This window comes from Protopterus annectens, chromosome 3.part1 (assembly GCF_019279795.1).
Source record: "Protopterus annectens isolate FY-2018-M chromosome 3.part1, PAN1.0, whole genome shotgun sequence".
NCBI lineage: Eukaryota > Metazoa > Chordata > Ceratodontiformes > Protopteridae > Protopterus > Protopterus annectens.
In genome coordinates, this window is record NC_056732.1 from 1,433,621,353 (window position 1) to 1,433,645,546 (window position 24,194).

Genomic DNA, 24,194 nt, shown 5'->3' on the forward strand with positions numbered 1-24,194 from the left:
GAATTAACAGCTTTCTAGTTTTCCAGTACCACAGGTGAGTATACTACTTGTTGCACCACTGTTAATATCTGTCAATAAATCATAGTATTAGAAAGTAGGAGACATCATCAGCACATCAAAGTATCATAATGTAGGAGATAAGGTCAGCACATCATAGAATTATAATGTAAGAAATTCTATCAACACATCATAATATCATAATGTATGAGATACCAGTAGTACATCACATTATCATAATGTAGGAAATTCTATCAACACATCACAGAATCATAATGTAGAAGATTCTGTCAACACATTATGGAATCATAATGTACGAGATTCTATCAGCATATCATAGTATATAATGTAGGTGATACCATAAGCATGCCACAGTATAATAATATAGGAAAGTTTATTAACACGTCATAGAATTATAACACAGTAGAGTCTATCAACACATCATAGAATCATAATGTACAAGAGTTTAACAACTAATAAGGGATCATAATGTTGAAGATTCTATTAATCTATTATAGTATCATAATGTATGAGATTATAATAAAGCATCATAGTATCATAATGTAGGAAATACTCTCAGCACAACACATTATTATAATTAAAGAGATTCTGTCAAGACATTATACCACCAAAATGTAGCAGATTTTAGCTGCATATCATAGTATCATAATATCAGATATTCTGTCAGAACATTGATAAAATCTTGAAGATCATCTCCCATAATGATAGGAGCACTTTAAATTAAACTAAACAGGAAACTAAGAAGACTAATCAAGTCGAACAAGGCCAATTAGGAGGTCAAAATAGTCTCACAGGGTAAAGATGACCACATGGCCTTGTAAAGCTATGTCCAAAACCTCAAGGGCAGCATATGTATCAGTATGGCAAACTGGTGGTCAGTGGTGCCACTCATACCTCTTAACCTCTTAGAGCAAGAAATCTGGACAAAACCATAAATAAAAGGGGGACAAAGGCCCAAAAATAGGGACATTATTTAAATATTGTTCTTATAAACTTAGTAAGTTAATAGAATAGCAGGGTTTACATTAGCATGGATTTTCTGAATGGTATGAAGTCTGAAACTCAAATGTCTGTCATTTTTTAACTCTAATTTTTAATGATTTGTCACTAATTTGCCAGAAAAAAACACATTGTTTTTGAAAAACAGACCAAAAATGTGAGGCAAAAATCAGGACATTCTGCATAAATCTGTAAAGTTGAGAGGTATGGTGCCACCTTCACTGAGCAGAGTGACAAAGTACATTTTCTGGCTGACAAATGAAGCTCAGACTTCAACTCCCAGTCACTCTGCCCTCCCCATGAAATTGAAATTGATGAAATACCTGCTACCATACACCCCCATCACAAAATATCAACATGGAGTAGGTCCTGCCTGTGCTCGCTAAGGCCAAAAAATGCAGCATCAGTGGGCCCTGACATTATCATGGAAGGCTTCCTAAATAGCTTGAAACATGACCTATCTGGACCACTAGAGTTACTTTTCAACTATAGCCTCAAAACTAGCTTTATACCAAGAGAATGCAGGACTGCAACATTTATCTCACTTCACAAGGTAGACCATCACTCAGCCCTGGAAATAAAAGACCCATTAGTCTGACTAGTCTTTTCTGCATGTGGCCAAAGTAGTAAAAAAATCATTCTATGTCACCCAATGTATAAGTAATAGCATAGCATCCAGGTCCAAGAAAGTCATAGTACCACTTTATTTGGCTCTTATGAAACCCATCATTGAGTATAATGCCCCATTTCGCATGCACATGACCACACATATACAACAGATGGAATGCCCATAAAGGTTCCTTACCAGGAGAATCCAGGGTATAAAATATTTTCCTATATGGATTGCCTTAAGCCCTATTTTTATAAGTCTGTCTCCTACATGTTACTGAGAGACGAGCTATGCCTGACATACAAGGCATCCTCAGATCCAGCTCTGCTGGACCTTTTGCACTTCCATAAAATGAACAGCATCAGAACCACGAGATCTAATTATTTAAATTGTGCTTGTGACATAAATAAGACATGTTAATAAGACTGATATGTGTCTCAGATAATCCCCATGCTCTGGAGCAGGCTCCCCATCCATGTGAAGCAGAGTCCATCCCTAACCCTATTTAAATGTAACACTGACCAATGGATGGGAAATAGAAAATTCACCCCAGGTCTGGCTCCCATGTCTCTCGTTGAGAGAGGCAGACATTAGTGCCCAAACTAACATTCCTCCCACACAACCTCTAGAAACTTCCTAACATACCCCCTCCTAATAAACACCCATGACACATAGGGAGACAATTAGGTTGGATTGCATGGCTATGCTTATAAAGGCCCTGATGGTCATTAGTCTAGTGTATACCTATGAATCTATGAACCTGTTATATATCATAATGCAGAAGATTCAATTAATGCAGGATAATATCAAAATGTGGGAGATTATATCAATACTTTTATAATATAGGAGATTTATTAAATACAGTGTAGCATCCCAATGCAGGAGATTCCATTGATGGATCATGGTATTCTGATGTAGAACATACCATCAGAGTATCTTAATTTGGGATATTCTATCAACACATCATAGTATCATAAAGTAGGAGATTATATAATCACATCATAGTATCATAATATCAGATATTCTGTCAGAGTATAATCACGATGCAGAAGATTCAATCAACGCAGAATAGAATCAAAATGAAGGAGATTCTATTAATACATCTTAGTATCATCATGAAAGACATTCATTAAAGACATCATAGCATTCTAATATAGAACATTCCATCAATGCATCATAGTTTCAGTACATATAAGATACCATCAATACATCATATTATCATATTGTAGCCAATTCAAAAAGCACATCTTACTATCATAATACAGTAGATTATATCAATGCATAACAGTATACAAATGTAAGTTATCCTTTCAACATATCATAGTATAATAATTTTGCAGATACTGGCAGGATATCATGTGTTATAATTTTAGAGATTCAATCAACATATCATTGTATCACAATGTAGGCAATATAATTGCACATCATAGTATCATAATGTAGGAGATTCTGTCTACACATCATAGTATCACAATGTAGGAGATATCATCAGCACATCAAAGTAGCATACGTTAAGACATTATATCAATACATCATAGTATCATAATGTAGGATATTCTGTCTACACATCATGGTATCACAATGTAGGAGACAGCATCAGCACATCAAAGTAGCATAAGTTAGGAGATTATATCAACATATGATAGTGTCATAATGTAGGAGATTATGTCTACAAATCATTGTATCACAATGTATGAGATGGCATCAGCACATCATAGTATCATAATGTAGGTGATTCACTCAACTCATCACACTATTATAATTTAGGAGATTCTGTCTACACATCATTGTATCAGGATGCATTAGATGGCATCAGCACATCATAGTGTCATAATGTAGGAGATTCTGTCTACAAATCATTGTATCACAATGTATGAGGTGTCATCAGCACATCATAGCATCATAATGTAGGTGATTCACTGAACGCATGACAGTACTATAATGTAGGAAATAATGTCATAAAGTAGAAGATGCTATCAATACATTACAGAATAATAACGTAGGAGATACTATCTGCACATGTAACTCCTAAAAAGACAAGAGTTCTCTCATCAAACTTAACAAACAACTAAGAGGGATTATTAACTCCAAGAAAGAACATTTTGAGGTCAATGTTGCTTCCCAGGCAAAACACACTCATAAGGCCTTCTTCAGCTATATCAAAAACTTTAAAAGCAGCACACAACAGTGTGCTGAACTGGTCAGAAATTGTGCCACATTCACTTATCTGGGTGAAATTCAGCTCAAACTTCTCTCTCACAGTTTGTCACTCCCAAGAAATGCCTTCAAACATGACCCCCTCCAACTATAAATAGGATACATGTCCTGGCTGTGCACACTAAGGCCAAGAACACAGCCTGAATATGCCTCAATAATATCCTGGGATGCCTCCTGAATAGCTTAAAATATCACTTATCAAGGCCAGTAGAATCACTATTTAACTATAGTCTCAGAGCAGACTTTGAGCCATGAGAATGGAAGAGAACAACTGTCATCCCTCTTCATAAAGGTGGACCAATAACAAATCCCAAAAACTACAGACCCATTAGTCTGACTAGTCTTATATGCAAAGCTGTGGAATGAATTATCATGGAAATGATCAACAAAGACATAGGAAACCTTCAGACACTGGTGCCAGTCCAGTTTGGTTTTGTGAAAGGAAAGGGAGGATTGGGAGGTTGGCCTAATGGTTAAGGTGTTTGCCTTGCAAGCACAAGGTGCAGGGTTTGAGTCTCACAAAGGATAATTGGCTAGGCTTAAAATGGCTCGCAAGGGCAGTTAGCTTAGTACTAATCTATGAACCTATGTACATCCCAAAAGGAGCTCTGTACTGTTATCATTGGCTTAATTAAAGCAGAATATAATGGAGGAATGACTTTATTTAGGGGTGGGAGGATGGCATAATGGTTAAGGTGTTTACCTTACAGACACAAGGTGCAGGGTTTGATTCTCACATGGGGTAATGGGCTAGGCTTGAAATGACCCACAAGGGTAGTTAGCCTAGTACTAATCTATGAACCTATGAACCTATGAAAGTTATGCCTACTAAACTTGGTGGACTTCTTTGAGAATGTCACCAAGGCAATGGATGAGGGTAAAATGCATATGCTACCTACCTTGACCTGGATAATGAATTTGGTACAATACCCTACCCAGGCATTGTTAACAAACTTGTGGAATTAGGCATAAACTTCTATATAACACACTGGATAGCCAGCGAGCTCACAGATAGGACTCAGGAAGATAGGATTGCCAGCTAGCTCACACATAGGACCTAGAAACACATCATACTATCATAATGTAGGAAATACAATCCGCACATCCATTCCAGTGTCTCACAATATGGCTGTCTCCCCCATTTGCCATAAACACTGTTCAAACCTGACAGTGTGCATACTCTTTTCTTCTTTACTTTTACAATGATTATAGTCTCACATTAAAAACAGACTGTGCATGAACAATACTAAGTTTCTCTTTCCTTGAAACACACATTCATTGACACTGCATTAAAACTCACATTCATTAAAAAATGCATCTGGCCAATAACCGATTTAATGCACCATGGGCACCGGCCTGTTTCCAAACCATGGGCCCCCATGCACACATTTTTAGGACCATGTAGAAATGCATGTGTTATTTGATTCACCCTCCTTGTTGTTTTAAGTTATATTTCTCTTTTAATACAGCAATATTTGTTAGAGTGCATTTTAAATCTGTAGTTTTGAGCATTTTTATCCAATAAGCCGTAGAACAAAATGTATGAACAAATAATAATGAAATTACCCATTTCAACTAAACATTTCAACAAAAAAAGGCAACTCAACTTGCTGTCATTACAATCTACCAATATTCATATTCAGTAGTTACAGTCACCTTATCGATTTTGTACACATCACATGTCTGACTGGGATAAAAATGGCCAAAGTATTCCAATTTGGTTTACACAAATGCACAATAGTCCTGCAAAAACAGACTAATGATGTTTTAACTTTATCAGCTCAGCAGAGTCGGTCATTTTTATCCACAGACATCCCCAAAACCCAGCAATTAGAGGAACATTGTTAACTGCATCCTTCTTGGATGTCTGTGTTAAATATAATAATAATAATAATAATAATAATAATAATAATAATAATAATAATAATAATAGTAACCAAAGTCACATATTTCAAATTTGTTTCACACAAACACAAAGTGAACAAAGTATTCCAATTTAATTCACACAAATACATACAATAATCCTGCAAAGCCAGATTAAACACTGATTAAAAATTATCAGATGATAAGAGCATAAGGTACTTTATCCACAAAGAGCCACCAACAGCAGTTATAACCACTTTGTTGAATGTGTATACCTCTTATTGTTATGAAGAAATAAAATTACATGTACTTTATTGGTAGCTTTGGATGAACTATATAAAACTGTATAAAGATCACTAGCATTGTACTATAAGATCCCACTATGTGTAGCACAATTTAAAGAGAAGAACATTTATGAAAGTGGAAGAAATATTAAGCACCTGATAACATATGCTAAGTCAATATGAACAATACTTCGCAGAAGTAAAAGTCATCTGAATAATTCTACATTAAGGACTATTACTAATGCAGTGGTTGCTACCAGCCATGGTGGTGCTGTGGTAGCGTTGTTGCCTCACAGCAAGAGGTTCTCCCGTTCGATTCTCTGTTGGAGTGCAGGGAGTGCTTTCTGTGTGGAGTCTGCATGTCATCCCCATGGTTGGGTGGCATTCAAAAGACATGCGTAAATGGGCGTGCCTTCGTTGAAGGTTGGACGTCGGGCTGGCACCTAGGCGTTCGTGAAAATCTCCTGCCAATCAGTAGCGGACCGGAGTTTCCGCTGTGGTGACCCCTAACTGGGAGAAGCCAAAAAGACAAACAACTAATGCAGTGGTTGCTGCTGGCAAAGAACTTCATTGCTTCATCTACATTTGCAGTGCCTGCTGCCCTTGAAGAATAAATTGCCATGTTGCATTACAAATTGGTGTGCTAGTGATATTGCCATAATACTTTCTGAACTCAATCAGCTATGCAAAGGGGAATGGCCAGAAAACATCAACAACAGGTTCAAAGGTACTAGGCATGCAGTCCTGGAGACCATTAAAGAGTCAAGCCCAAATACTTAATTGCTACAAAGCACTGTCTATTTTAAGTGACTTGCTCAAGATCACACAGCAGGTAAATAAAGGTAGGACCATTCAAACCGTGCACCTTTGCCACAGGAAGCAGCCCATTAACAAGTCAGAGCTTTAGTCCTCTGCACTAACTGCCAGACTAATAGTCTTTAACTAAATGTAGAAATCATTTACAATCTGATCTTGCAGAGAAGCCTGTACCACAGTAACATGCAACAATTACTAGATAAAGGATGCTGAAGATCAGACAGTTCTGATCATCACTCCAAATAATGCAGCCTATATGAGCTGACAAATGTCAATACCCTTCACAGACTTTTATACATTGATCATCTGATAATTTTTAAACAGTTTTAATCTGGCATTGCAGGGCTAGTGTGCATGCATGTGAATTAAGCTGGAATACTTTGGCTGCTATGTGTTTGTGTGAAATGCAATACGTTTGGGCTACTAAAATGCAACATGCTTAGACTGTCTTACACTATCCAGGCCTATAACTGAATTAATCCATTCTTTACTGCAATTAATAAAGCAAAACAATTACAGACAATAGAAATTCTACTGAAGCTATTTGTACAACAACCCACAAGACATACAAACATCTGAAATATTACTGCATATAGTATACTTTTTTTTTGGGGGGGGGGCTACATGCTTGCAGGACACCTACCTCTCATTTTTGACATCCTTTGTCTTCTCTGTCATTGAGAATAGCTAACCCATCTGGCATCACTCTGTACAGGTATGAGCTACTTGAATAACTAATAATGTTGAATTCTTTTCTCATACACATCCAGAGTCAACAGAGCTGGATTGTGGACAATTGGGGCCTTATGCATGGATAATAAATCAAGCTCTCGCTGTTCTCTCTACCCAGTTACCATAAAAACATTCAAACCAATCAGTGTATATACTATTTTCTTCTTTACTTTTGCAATTATCACAGATTTGGATTTCATTAAAAAATGTTTATTTCAAATTTTAAAGAAAAAACACCAACAGACATTTTCTAAACAGAGCAAAACACTCGCATATTGAAAACAGAAACATAGGCTCATCCACAGAAGCTCATATTTAGTGAAAATACATCTGGCAACCCATTAAACTACAAGGCATCTGCTGAGACTCATGCTCAGATAACATATAGTGAAGTACTAATTAGCATTTACGTGAAGGGTGCAAGAATTCAAAAGACAAATGTATCACACATTTGCTAACAGCCTGGGGTATCACACTGGTCATGTGTCCTTTTTAGGAGCAGCTCAAGAGTACTGTCTGGAGAATTAACTAGGCAGTCACACACAAATTTAGGTGGAGGGAATCAAAGCATATGCTACAGGAAGCAGCTGTTCAACAGCTCACAGACTTACTCATCCGCATTAAGTGCTAGGCAAACTGTTGTAGCCCAAATAGTGCTTGTGCCTGCAAAAAACAAGCTAAATAAAAATGTATTCATAGTTAAAATATTATCATTAACTCATTCCCTCCAATGGAGCTCTGGAAGTTTGTACTGCAACTGTTAATGAGTGGAGCCTCAGCTTTTTGATAGAATCACATTTCAAACAAATGTGTACATCTCTGGAACCATACATGTGGCTAAGGAAGTGTAAATGGCAAACTCTTCACCACGCATTGTGTTTATAGTGGTAGTATTCTTTAGATTCTAGGTCTTAAACTGAATTTATTTAAGTAATAGTAGGCACAGTAACTATTAAGTTTGTAATATTTTATAAACAACTTACAATATCTCAGTAAAAACTCAAGTTTCACACATACTGTCAGCAACATTTAGTTCCTCCAACTGACAGCTTTCATAAGAATCTAAGCAATTCTGTCTGCACTACTTGATTGCTGAGATATTTAGAAAAACATGAAATTTATGACAACATAAACAGATATTGTATGAACAATTCTTCTTCTTTCGGCTTTTCCCGGTTAGGGGTCGCCACAGCAGATCATCTCCAAACCGATGAAAAATAACGAAACAGTTCCGCTTAGGCTGCAAAGCTCGCCACTCTTTATTTAACTTAAACATTAATCTATATCCAACGTTTTTTGTTTAAAACAATGTTTAAACTTCTTCAGAAACTGGCAAATATCCATCTAATATTAACCTCTTACTTATATAGGAAGCAATTAAAATTGCCCACCAAAATTCTTAAAGTGAAACCACTACTTTAAAACTCCGCTTATGGATTATATGTAAAACATTCTCAAAGGACTATAATGAACAGAGGAATGAGCCAATGTGGAAACTGCCCTTATTGCGCGCATATGTCTTCAGGAATATCAGCTGTCATCACAGAGAACAATGCAGCATCTAACAGTAACCCACCAAACGCTGAGCCTGTACCAAATAATTCAATGGTCAATTTGAAAGATTGGCTCATGGCACTAACAGGTCTATGGGAAAATCATACTTTAAGTAATAGAACAGTACAAGTAAATGAACGAGAGGCGCCTGTTTCAGAACTTTTTAATGCATTGGATTCAAAGATGCTAAAATATAAAAAATTAGGTTTAGAAATTTAATATTTTCACGAATGTCTGAAATTGGAAATAGTCCCTAAGGGACTTAGAACATGGAGATATCCTACGGGTTTAATACCAGGTTCTTTATTTCATCAGGACCTGATTAAACTATTTAACCATAATGGCATACAATTGCTGGAGACAATGGTAAAACATTACACTTTAACTATGCAAGATCTGGAACCTGAAATAGAAAGTTTAGATAAACAAATAAAACAACATGCAGATTTTTTAAGATATAAGTATGACTATCAAAGATGTTTCAAAAGTATTGAGCAACATCTACAAAAGATAAGGGTTAATAAGGTTAAAAAATTGCAGAGAGATCAAGCTCAATATCAAACGGGTGTGGCATATCCCTTGCCACCAAAGGCAAATGCGCAGGAGAAACACCATTCATTTAATAATCACATAGATGAAACAGTTAGTCATGATTCAGTTACGATACCTGAAGCAGATTCACAAGAACAAGGCATGCATATGAATGCACAGACAGATGAGCCACAAGAACAAAATATAAGGAGAAGTGATAGAATTAAGCAACGTAATAATAATAATAACAACCAGAACAACAATATCAATAATAATGGAAATAATAATCAACATTCAACTGCATCCAACCCTGGACAGGGTTTTCCACGACAAAACCAAAGAAAGCAATGGAACAGGAGAAAAAAATCACAATCACAGGAGGTAATAAGTGATGAAGAAACAAATGGAATGACACTAGTCAAAAACACGCAGCAAGACTTCACAGTATTTAATTTCTCATCATTTACAGTTACTACACAACTAGCTAATATATTAGCAAAAGGATCAACCTTTGTACCTTCTAACAAAATGGATATAGCCCACACTATTTATGATATTAAACTATTTACAAGGAAACTGAATCTTAAACAACTGTTGGGTAATCAGAATCCAGTAAATGATCCATTGAGAGTAGCTAGTTGTTTTAATCCACCTTTACATAACACGCTTCACACATTTGAGAAAATGTGTGAAATTGATTTAAGACAATTGCAGCAGAAAAAGAAAAAATATTCTTATAATTTAACTAAAGACGAGAGAGATAATCTCAAGTTATTAACACAAGCTGAGGTCAGAATCATGAACCCAGATAAAGGGGGAGGATTGGTGATAATGGACACGATGGATTATAACAACAAACTAACTGACCACTTAAGATCAGATGTATATGAGGACTCATCATTAAATGAATACAACAAAGCAAATCAATTTATTAAAAGTTTGCTGAATGAATTCTTCATAGAGGCGAGAATTGATATACATTTATTCAATTACTTAATGATAGAAGCCCCAAAAGTACCAACAATACTTGGAGTTCCAAAAATCCACAAAGACATCCAGAATCCATCTTTTAGACCAATAGTGGATGGTAGGAATTCGTCCATATATGCGTGTGCCAAGTATGTAGATCTGATACTTAAGAAATTTGTAGTTAAGGATGAATGGATAATCAAGGATTCATGGAATTTTTTGGAGAAAATCAACAATTTGAAATATCAGCAAGAAAATAACTTTATTGCAATAGATGTGAAGGAACTTTATACTAGTATCCCCCATCAACAAGGTATTGAATGGGTATTAGAAAACATGCGTAATAAAAATGCAGGATCAGAGGAAATAACTCTCATTGGAGAATTGTTGGATATAATTTTGTCCTATAACTTCATCTTATTTGACAAGCAATTCTACAAACAAAGGAAAGGAATTGCGATGGGATCCCCATGTGGATCAAGTTTTGCGAATCTAGTAATGTCCCATTGGGAGAAGAATTTCATCTTCAACAATACTGTATTGAAGGACAATAACCCTCTATGCTAGATTCATAGATGATATATTAATTATATTTCAAGGAGATGAAGAACAGGCAATAGATATTGTAAATCTATTCAATGAGAGCACGAATTTCTTATGATTTACCCATACTTTTGATGAAGATTCCATTGCTTACTTAGATGTTAAGTTGAGTAAGAATAGATCCAAACAATGTTACGAAGCGAATATTTTTAGGAAACCAACCTATTCTAATAAATTTTTGCACTTCTCCAGTGAACATCCAATACACCAGAAAAAATTGGTGGTAAAAGGACAGCTCGTCAGAGCAGCACGGATGATCACAACTGACTCAGAATTTGATCAAGAATGTTCATTTTTAAAACAAATGTTTATCAATAGGAAATATCCCTCTAGCTTTTTGGATCCCATATTAGAAGAAGTTAAAACAAAAAGACAAGAGGGTCATTTCACTCCCATATTAAAGCAGAAATGTAATGCTATCTCAAGACAAGGAAGCCAAAATATGCAATATGGACCAACAATTGCAAGAGGAGAACTAAATAAGGAAAGTTATAGTTTAGCATGTATATTAAGATTCTCTATGGATTTTAATAGTATTAAGGAGATCATATTGAAAAATTGGAACATTCTCAATGATGATTATATACTGACTTGCAAATTAGGCACTGTGCCCAAAATTGTATGCAAGAAGGGCTTCAATCTTAAAAACATCTTGCAAGAGCATCAAAACAACAAAACACCTATAATGAACAGAGGAATGAGCCAATGTGGAAACTGCCCTTATTGCGCGCATATGTCTTCAGGAATATCAGCAACCATTAATGGACACAAAGTTCATATAAAAGGGAAATTTAATTGTAATACCAAAGGAGTGGTGTATCTAGCTTCATGCCAATGTTGCCCTTGCTTCTATATTGGAAAAACAGAGCAGAGATTAAGGGATCGAGTTTACGAGCATTTGAGAAGCATTAACCTACAAAAAGAAGACAATGCTTTAGCAAGACATGCGATGGAATACCCCCATCATAAATTTTGCTTTAAGGTTATTTATCAACTTAAACAAGAAATGAGAGGTGGTCCATTCAATATATTATTAGAAAAAAGTGAACTTTTATGGCAAATTAAACTAAATGCGTTCACTTATCCAGGCTTAAATGAAAAATGTTCAATAATGAGCTTTTTAAAATTGAGAAGCTTAGAAAGATAGTCACGCTTATATAATAATAATTCTTATAATATATTCACATAGAATGTTAGAAAGCTGACAGTTTTATGATATATTAATTTAATATAATTCAATATTATTCAATCAAATTTAAGATAAATTTCAATAATGGCATAAAGTATCTTAAATTAAAAATGTAAATAAATACTTATTTAGTTGGTTTGGATGCATAACTGTTCTGTTTTGATTCATGTACAATCACGCACAGGAAACAACTATTTAAATTAAGATTGATACATATTTAATCATTTTATATGAGTGAACACTCGAGTTCACATATACATACACAAAACTGCTTAATTTTACTAATGAATGAACTTTGAAAATTAAGTAATTAGTGATCAGGTTCCAAGTTGCTGCATAATATAAATGTTTGATTACCATATTTTAACAAATTTTTATTATCATTTTTTTATTATCATTTTTATTAACTAGTAAAAATGTACATTAAAAATGCAAGAAAGTTTCTGAATGTACTCGTGGGCAATATATTGACATACATATTAAAAAGTTAAAAAGTTAAATAAAGTTCAAATAATACTTAATAAACCTAGGGAAATGTAAATATTAAAAATTTAAATACTAAAGATTTTAACTATAGATTTTATTTGGATTTTAAAGCAATTTAAATATTATATCCTTTGAGAGTGTTTTACATATAATCCATAAGCGGAGTTTTAAAGTAGTGGTTTCACTTTAAGAATTTTGGCGGGCAATTTTAATTGCTTCCTATATAAGTAAGAGGTTAATATTAGATGGATATTTGCCAGTTTCTGAAGAAGTTTAAACATTGTTTTAAACGAAAAACGTTGGATATAGATTAACTTTTAAGTTAAATAAAGAGCGGCGAGCTTTGCAGCCTAAGCGGAACTGTTTTGTTATTTTTCAACAGCAGATCATCTGTCCGCTCATGATTGGCAGTGGAGTTTTACGGTGTCGAGTTGCCAGCCTGGCACCCAACCTTCCACGGAAGGCACACACATGCACACACTCACACCTAAGGCCCATTTAGAGTGTCCAGTCCTCCTACTGCATGTCTTTGGAATGTGGGAGGAAACCAGAGCACCCGGAGGAAACCCGTGCGACCACAGGGAGGACATGCAGACTCTGCACAGAAGGCACCCCAGCTGAGAATCGAACCGGAGAACCTCTTGCTGTGAGGTAGCATTGCTAACCACTGTACCACCATGGCTTTCTCTTTATCTGCTCTAGTCAGAAGTCAGATATCAGTACAGTTGTGTTTGCCATTTTGTAAGCTTTAAGATGAAATCTTTTAATACTTTGTACATAGCATAGATTTGGAATTATTAATGGAAACAAGAACAAGCAATATTTGATGCCAAGAGGCATCAGCAGGATATAACTGGAGAAACACCTGGATGTGTCACTCAGCTGTAATGAGTTAAATTCATAGACATCGTGCTGTCCAATTTATTCACAGCTAAATAATAAACAAAACGTCAACATTAAGAAAATTAAGGATAACACCCAAAGAGCATGGCTCATATGCTCATGCTCTTGCTTACTACAATCAAGGTACTTCCTTTTACAGTTGCCCCAAAGCACTGTCCGTTTAAGTGACCAAAGAACAAAAGGTGTCTGGCAGTTGGATTAAGGCTCTTTCTCCTATACTTCAGGAATGACTCTGTCTACATCACTTTTACACACACACACACACACACACACACACACACACACACACACACACACACACACACACACATGAAACCTGTTGATGTAAAACCTTAATTTCCTGTTAGGTCCTTTCACCTGCTGCCATTCAGATCATGCTGGACATCTCTGCATGCCAGCTCCAGTGTCTTTCACTGGCTGAATCTTTGCGCCAATGAGTACTGGAGCTGAATGCAGAAACAGGAAAATAAATCAGCAGCACAGCAGTACAAAATTTCTTCTTTTTTAAACTAATGCTGGACGTCTGGGCTCCCAAGCCAGCACTGGGCCCTTGGCAGCTGCCTAGGTCACCCAATGCTGGATCTGGCCCTGATAGTATCAGAATATAGCAGATTCTCTCAAAACACCATAGTATTATAATGTTGGGCACTTAATGCAACACACCATAGTATCATAAGATAAGAGATTCAATCAGAACATCATAGTATCATATTTTATATTATTTTTATAAGAGATTAAATCAGAACATCATAGTATCATATTTTATATTATTTTTTATTTATCCTTTGTTGACCACGTTAGTCCAGCTAGGCTAGTAGCCTTTTTTCAGGGGAGACCAATGGTGGTATTTATACTATTGTAATATCAGATATCCAGTTGGAACATCATAGTATCATAATGCAGAAGATTCTATAAACACATTATAGTATCATAATGTATGAGACTGTATCAGCATATTTCAGTTTCATGATATAGAAGATTCTGTCAACACATTGTGATATCTTAATGCAGGGGATTCTGTCAACACATCATAGTATCACAATGTAGGAGAAACCAACAGAACATCATAGCACCATAATATAGCAGATACCATCAGTATACCATAGGATTACAATGTAAAAGATACAATCAAAGCACTATAGTAACATAATGTAAAGGATGCCATCAGCAAATCAAACATTCATAGGTTCATAGGTAGGTACTAGGCTATTGGCCCTAGGGCCTATACAAGCCTAGCCAAAAAGGTACCCTGGCTTTCACCACCCAAGAAAATTATTTTCTTGTTCCCCTGTTGAACAGAGCCACAGAGTTGATCCCCAGGGTGAGATTCCTATTTCCCATCCAATCATCAAGATTGTTTTTGAAAAGTGCTAATGAGGAGCTTTGTTTGATATAGACAGGCAGTTGTTCCAGAGTATGGGAAATCTCTGGGACAGGAAGCTATCCCTCCAGCATGTTCTGTTTATTGTGGTGACAAGGTTTAGGTCCCTAGACTATGTAACTTGGAGGGACTGGGATTTCTTTAAGTGGAGCATGTCCAACAGCTCTGGGTTTGACATAGCTTTGTATGTTAGTCAGAGATCGCCTCTGAGTAGGCGATATGCAATGGAGTAAAGCTGGAGTTTTTTGAGACAGTCTGTGTAGGGCATTTGTTTGATGCCAGTAATCCTCTTTGTGAGGTATTTCTGCGGCCTTTCCAGTTGATGTAGATGTTCTGTGAGGTATATACCAAAAGAGATGCTGTACTCTATAATGGGTCTAATGAGTGATGAGTAGAGGGGAACAATAACCTCTTTTTTCCTGGATGAGAAAACTTTTGTGATGAGGTGTGCCACATAGAAGGAGTTCCTGACTATTGTGGCAATGTAATTATCAAAGGAGAGACTACTGACCACCTGTGTCCCAAGGTCTCTTATCACTTTCAGTGTTAAGTAGACTACCACCTATGTGGTAGCTCATAGGTACAGAGTTTTTGCCAAAGGGAATGACAGTGCACTTTTTGGCATTGGCTTTGACACCAGGCATCTGTCTCAGTGAGGCCCTTTTGTAGGATGTCCACATCGTTAGGAGTTTCAATTATGACTACTAGTTTGCAGTCATCTGCGAACTTCGTTAGCCAAAGACCTTCTGTGTTAGCCTGTACTTCAGAAAAGTAGATACCAAACAGGAGAGGACCCAGGACTGAACCCTGTGGTACTCCACTTGTCACTGGTCTGAAGTCAGATTTGGAGTCTGCTACTTTTACAGTGTGGGTTCTGTCAGTGAGCCAGTTGGCAACCCATCTTGTGACAGGGATTTATACCTAGTTTAGTGAGTTTATCTATAATTCCAGAATGGGGGATGGTGTCAAAAGTCTTGGCGAGATCTAGATAGGCTGTGTGAACCACCTTACCCTCGTCTACGGCTTTGGTGACTGCTTCAAAGAAGTCAATCAGGTTTAGGAGACATGATCTGCCTTTTACAAACCCAAACTGGGTGGGGTCCAGAGTTTGGAGATTACCAATGTCTTTGTTTATAAGTTCCATGATGATACATTCCATGGCCTTGCAGACCGGGCTCGTTAGGTTAATGTGGCTGTAGTTCCTGGGGTCCGTGGTGGCTCCCCCTTTGTGGAGTGGAATAACTGTCACTGTCATTCAGTGGGTACAAAGCCTGAGGTGAGGCTATGATTGAAAATGGTGCTTAGGTGGGGGTGCCAGTTAATTCTGTAGTTCATGTAGAATGCAGCCTGGGATGTTTCAGGTCCCATGGATGCTGTGTTCTAGGCTTTGGAGAGTCTGGTTTTTACCTGTGCAGCCGTGATTACAGGAACTTTGCATTCTTCTGGTATAGAGATGGGCCCTTTAGAGGGTGAGGGGGTGGTAAAGTTAGCACTGAACCTATCTGCCAGGATGTTGGCAATATCATTTGGTTCTGTATATTTAGTGCCATTGTGCTGTAACTCAGAGCAGATCTGAGTGTTGCCATTGAGATTCTTGACATAGCTATAGAATGCTTTGTAGTTGTCTTTAGAATAAGTGGCGATTTTGTTTTCATAACTAGCTTTGGAGGATTTTATGAGGGATCTCAGCTTCTTACTGAGCCTGACCAGGGAGTTCTTCCAATCATGGGATTTTACTCTTTTTTGCAACAGTTTCTTTCTTCTGTTGTAGAGTTTGTTTATAGTAGGGAACCACCAGATTGGCTTTCTTTTTTTGGAGGATAGCATCATGGTTCTGTTAGTGATAGCACAATCCATGCACTTGTGTAGGTGCTTATAAAGTGCATTTGTGTAGGATTCAGCAGTCATACTTCTATTGTCCATCTGCATGAGTGTTGCAAAGTTTGCCACTTCTGTCTTAAGAAGCGTGAAGTTGGCTTTGGAGAAATATTTTACAGTGGTTTTCCTAATGGGGGGTGGGGGCGGGATGTGGATGTCTAGGCTGATTAGCTTGTGGTCAGATCTGACCAACGAGGAGTTGACCTCTGGTGTGGAACACCGGTCGCCCATGTTGGTAATGACCAGGTCTAGGATATTGTTGCCCCTGGTGGGGGGTGTGGATAAGTTGATCCAAGGCATTGGAATTTATGAATTCCAGAAAACGTTAAGCAAAAAAGTTGGTACATGAGTAGTTTTCCCAGTTAATGGTGGGGTAGTTGAAATCACCCATTATTAGGGTGTTGGGTTGTATCCTAATATTTTCCAGTGTATCAAGAAATAAGGAGTGGGAATCCTGGGGCATGGTGGGGGACCTGTAGCAAGTTACAATTTGGATTGCGGTCTTGCCCAGAGTTAGTTGCACTTGGATAGTCTCGGATGCATTATGCTGAGCAACTAGCGTGGAGGTGTGGATATCCTTAATGAATATGGACACGCCTCCATCTTTAGTGTTTTGGTCCAGGTTATGTGGCCGAAGGTGTGGTATGAATTATAGCCTGGTAATGCAGGGGTGCTGTCTGGAGCCTTGAACCTGGTCTCTGTCACTGCACAGATGTCAGTGTTCTCCATTTTAAGAAGTGCCTCGAGTGAATGCATTTTGAGGTTTAGACATCTAGCACTGAGTAGCATTAACCTCAGATTTTGCTTGCTTGCACCTGTTATGGTGGTGAATTTGTCATTTGAACCTTGCCTAAAAAAGGCACTATAAGGGTGGCAAGAGCCTTAGCCAATATCCGGAATCCCAAGAGCGACAGGTGCAGACCATCTCTGGCAAAGTATCATGGTCTGTTGATCATGTCATCTCAGGCAGACAGATACTGGATCTCCTTAGAATGACACCAGAAGCTTAGCCAATAGTTGAAGTCAATCATTTTGTCCTTGTACTGTTGTATCATTCTGGGTGATGGCAGGATGCAATTCAGGGCTAGGGTCATACCTGCCCAGGCTACAAGATCAGAGAGCACCTCCATGTCTCTTTTCATGTAGTCCAGGGAGGTATGTCTCAGGTCATTCACACCAACATGGACAATGATGGAGTCATATTTGTACTTGTTGTGGAGTGACCTAAGCGCATGTATTATGTGGCAGATCCTGGCACCCGACAGGCAGCTGACAGTAACTTTCTCCTTGTTTAGCCTAGTAAGTGGAACATCAGTGTGCCTGACTATAGAGTCACCTATGACTAGAGTGTTGGGTACGTTGTTATGCCTTATGGGCTGTGGTTGAGTGGCGCACTGAGTTTGTGGGCTATGTGTCATTTGGGTTGTGTTGGGGGGTGAAGGTTGCATGCATTTCTGCTTTGGAGGTCTCTGTTGCTTGAGCAGATTTTTATTGAGAGCCTCCGTTAATGTAGGTGTGTGTTTTGTGTTGCTGTGTATGTTTTTGGTGGTGTAGGTTTTGAGGGACTATGTGATGAGTGTGGTGTGGTGCAAGTGTTTACCTTCTCCTTTTGACTGTCTAGTCCAGTCTTGGGTGAAGAGAGCTTTGCTTCCAGTTTGGCTATATAAGTGCATCTCTCACAGGTTGCAGTGTTGGGTGGTAGGAGGAGAGGGTTGTCTGTGTACATGAGGCAATTGCTGCATTGCCCCAAGATGCCCAGATTCATCAGGTAGACAAGAGAAAACATTGGGAGCTGACCCTTAGACATGCCTGGATAGGTGCTTATTTATTAAGTACTAAAAACTGTTTTCCTCTAGACAAGTGAGGAAAGTTGAGTGCTGTAGTAATTTGTAGCTTATTTAGTGCTTACAATGAGTTCTGAACAAGTGCTGAGCTCAAAGAAACAGATTTGAGTGCTAAAACTAAAAAAATGGCTAGTTCTAAGGGAAAATTTGAAGAACAGACTTTATGGCACCAGGAATAGTTTAACCCTAGCTAAGTGGCGATGCATAAAGTGTATTTTTTTATATAACAGTAGCAAATGAGCAAACTGATTAAAACAAATTAACCAATACAAATCTAAAAACTGAGCCTCGTTCCAGCAGTCTTTGATCAGACAAGTTCTAACTGCACACTCCTACCACTAGGGTGCAGGGGAACCTTCTCCAAAAAAAAGATGGGCTGGATTAGTGCTCAAGTTATACAAACGAAGCTAGATTCAGCAGGTCTGAATTTAGTCTATGCTACAGCAAACAAGGCATACCAATTTCAGAAAGAAACAGTTCAAATAAGCAGGCACAATAAGCCTTTAAAACGAAAAACACCACACGCCTGCGAGGATAGCCCCAATAAGATCCAACACTCTTTATTCGTTCCAAATAGCACAATCACATTAACGCTGACAGGATACAGTGAACGTTTTCGTCAAAAACTTCTTCAGAAAAGTGCAAACAAAGATACAGAAACTCCCAACATATTTATACACACCCATTTCAATTGAATAATTATCTAATTGAAACTTGCCTTGCAAAACATAATTGTCTTTATTTTAAACTGAAGTGTTATAAAAATAAAAAACTGATGTTGTTGCTAGGTCAATGAAAAGACTGGTATCATACTGCTGTAAGGTATATTAAAATCATAATGGTTATGTAGTATATAATATAGCATAGGCAACACTTGTGTGTAAACTTTACAAACATTTAAAATAATAAATATGTGAATAAAACTGTGGTTCCTGGGTGAATGTTGTACTGCTAGCACCATCTAGTGGCAACAATTGTAAAATCACCAGTGTGAGAGCTCTACATAGCCTAGGTACAGAACTCCATTCTAACTGATAGTAAAAGTTAAATAGTGTCACAGTAAAACAAGTGTATTATTAACAGGAAGGTGATGACATAAGTTCTATAACCATGACCTTATATATATAAATATGAAGTTGTATTTACAACATCAAATAAATTTTATATAAAAGTTTTCTTTAAAAGTTTTTTAAAAATTTTATAAAAAGTGGTTAAAAACTTCAAAGTTTAATATAAAAATGTATATAATATCTAAAAAGGAAGGACTTGGTGAGAGTTGTTTGGTTGGTATCTGGTTACAATTTTGCAGATCTCAATTTCAAAACTGGCACAAGGGAGATCATATCGTTGAGACCTGGTAATCTATTAGCTTCCAGTGTAAGTTGCCAGTATAACTCTCTGTATTCAACCATTGTCTCCCACATACCACCCCTTGGATCTGGAGGGACAACTTCTAAAACAAAAAATAAAAAAACACTAGTTTTACAAACTGTACTGTGTTTGTACAGTGCATTCTTCTCGTTCTTGTTTTTAATCTCGTATAAATGTTCGTATATTCTTTGCTTAAGTTGTCTCTCACTTTTACCAACATAAAAAGATGAACATGACCTGCATGTAGCTATATAGACTATTCCCTTGGTATTGCAGTTTGCATATGTATTTAGGGAAATTTTCCTATTTCTGGCCTCTACACGGTATGAATTCCCAATAATTAGATAGGTGCAATATTTGCATCTTCCACACTTGTATAAGCCTTTCTTTTCCTTGATACACTTCCCCCGATGGGACCTGTTGAAACCACTTTCTAAAAAATTTTTTATAGTTTTACCCTTACGGTAAGTGTGAACTAAGGGTTCATCAAAAGTGTGTTTTAAGTCTGAAATATTTGAGAATTTGGTCCATTCTCTATCCATTACTCTCCTGACTATGCCAGATTGACCATCATAAGTGGTCACAAAACCTGAATTGAAATTCCTTGTGTCCATTTTTGGATTGGTGTTTGTGCTCATGTCAATCGTAATTTTCCCAAGGATTGGTGAAAATCTTCCCACCCTTTCCTCAATAACTTCTTTTGAAGTTTTGTCAATTAGGTCACTCGGGTAACCTCTATTCAAGAAAAACTTTTCCAATATGTGGACTTCTGAGGCAAAAGTTTCATCATCCGACGTCATTCTACACAATCTAACCAGTTGCCCCTTTAAAACTCCTTTCTTCTGATGTAATGGATGGGAACTGGAGAAATGTAGATATGAATTTGAGAAAGTGTCCTTCCTGTAAATTCTCGATACAAACTGACCATTACCTTTCTGAATACTGACGTCTAAATAAATGAGTTCCTTGTCGTCAAATTTGTAGGTGAAGTTGAGGAAATCAGTTGTTCCCTTCAAAAATTCCACTAGTTCTTCAAATTGAGATTGATTTCCTGTCCACATGAAACAAAGATCATCCAGGAATCTCCCATATAAAGACCAAAGCTGGGAATAGGGGGAATTTAACAAAAATTTGTTTTCCCAGTAGGCCATAACAACATTAGCGTATGTAGGGGCGCAGTGTGCGCCCATGGACACCCCCTTTTCCTGTTTAAAATATTCGCCCTGGAAAAATATGAAATTGTTTTTAAGTACCAATTCCATCAAAACCAGGACAGTTCTAAATTCTTCCTGGGTAATTTCCTTGTAATCAATCAACATCTCCTCAAACCACTCAAGTCCCACCTCATGAGGAATACTGGTGAATAGATCTACCACGTCCAGGGTGCCAAAGGAAATACCATCATCAAATAATTCTGGTTGCAATCTCGTCAAAAAGTCCCAGGAATCTTTCAGTATATTCTTATTATTCAAAACCAGTCCCTTTACCTTGACGTCCACATATTTAGCTAGAGGTGCTGTAACTGATCCTTCAGCTGATACAATAGCTCTAAGGGGTGGATCGTTGATGTCTTTGTGCACCTTGGGGATTCCGAAAATGGAAGGGACCTTGGGTTTCCCCACATGTAAATATTTGTAAGTTTTAATGTCAATTGAACCTTCAAGGAGTAAATTGTTTAAAGACACTTGGATATTTTTGTATGCTATGTTGATTTCATTTTTGGATATTCTAGAATATTTATTCGAATCATTCAGAATGTCCATCATTTTTCCTTCATATAAAATGTGTTCCATCAACACGACACCTCCTCCTTTGTCCGGTTTCATGACTCTTAGGTTCTCATTGTTACTTAAATCTTTAAGAATTTGATTTTCCTGTTTGTTTAGATTGGAATGTACATAGTCTTGTTTCAACTCAGCCCTTAACTCTTGTTCTACTAATAACTCAAAGTTTCTAAGTTGGGGGTGTAAAGGCAGATTAAAAGTGCTAGGTCTTACTAAGCTAGGGTTGTTGATATTGTTCGTCCTTCCTTTAAAAATTATTTCTAAATTATTTTTTCTTAAAAACATTTTTAAGTCTATAAGAAGTCTAAAAAGGTTTTTCCTAGATTTTGGTATGAATCCAAAACCCTTGGAAAACAAATCAAAAAGATTTTTGTCAATAATAGTGTCAGAATAATTGAAAACATTGTAGTCATTGTATGTCCATTTGTTACCTTCCTGTATGATGGAATCTCTCAGTTCCATCTCTTTTTGTTCCTCCCCTGGGGTCCCCAACCCGTTCCATTGTAGTTTTTTTGAGTTTTTTGAGTTGTAATTCACTGGTTCCATTTCCATAATTCTCTCTGAACTTCTAAGGGGGGGGGGAATCATTTTCCCTCGCTTCTGACTCCTGATAAAACACTTCATCTCTTATGTCTCCCTCATTATGTTCTCTCACCCAATATTGCCTACGTTCATTTGTGCCACCCTTGGGCTTGGGGTAGTGTGTTTTATTCTTATATTCCTTGGTATCCCTATCTATCTTCACTACCAAGTCCTTCCTTTTTAGATATTATATACATTTTTATATTAAATTTTGAAGTTTTTAACCACTTTTTATAAAATTTTTAAAAAACTTTTAAAGAAAACTTTTATACAAAATTTATTTGATGTTGTAAATACAACTTCATATTTATATATATAAGGTCATGGTTATAGAACTTATGTCATCACCTTCCTGTTAATAATACACTTGTTTTACTGTGACACTATTTAACTTTTACTATCAGTTAGAATGGAGTTCTGTACCTAGGCTATGTAGAGCTCTCACACTGGTGATTTTACAATTGTTGCCACTAGATGGTGCTAGCAGTACAACATTCACCCAGGAACCACAGTTTTATTCACATATTTATTATTTTAAATGTTTGTAAAGTTTACACACAAGTGTTGCCTATACTATATTATATACTACATAACCATTATGATTTTAATATACCTTACAGCAGTATGATACCAGTCTTTTCATTGACCTAGCAACAACATCAGTTTTTTATTTTTATAACACTTCAGTTTAAAATGAAGACAATTATGTTTTGCAAGGCAAGTTTCAATTAGATAATTATTCAATTGAAATGGGTGTGTATAAATATGTTGGGAGTTTCTGTATCTTTGTTTGCACTTTTCTGAAGAAGTTTTTGACGAAAACGTTCACTGTATCCTGTCAGCGTTAATGTGATTGTGCTATTTGGAACGAATAAAGAGTGTTGGATCTTATTGGGGCTATCCTCGCAGGCGTGTGGTGTTTTTCGTTTACTAGTTTCACTTGCACCGCTTCCCTATTTGTGTTTGACAATAAGCCTTTAACCTGAAACTCCCAGCTCAGAAGGGCAGAATCTACCCTCTCCTCCCACATGAGTGCAGACCACACCTTCTTAATGTAAAATAACTGGCCTGAAGCCCAAGTGCTTAAACCAGAACTAATACACTCTTAGAATAACAGACACTAAGTCTTCAATCAGCAACTCCCAACTTAGGAGGATGTAAGCTACCTGTCCTGCCACAACAGTGCAGACCACAAACCTTCTTAATGTAAAACAACTGGTCTGAAGCCCAAGTGCTTCAAACAAAGGCTTAGAATAACAATTACAATTTGATCAGTCTACTAACAAGCAGTAATAAATGCAGCAGAATAAATGCAATAAACTAGGAAGAAACAAATACAGTAAAAGCAGATGAATAAAGTGCAATTTTTTATATAACAATAGAAAACGAGCAAACTGATTCAAACAAATTACCCAATTAACCAGTAAAAAAGCTCAAACCTGAGCCCTGTTCCAGCAGTCTTCAACCAGACAAGTTCTAACTGCACACTCCTGCCACTAGGGTGCAGGGAAACCTTCTCCAAAAACAATGGCCTGGATTAGTGCTCAAGTTATACAAACAAAGCTAGATTCAGCATGCCT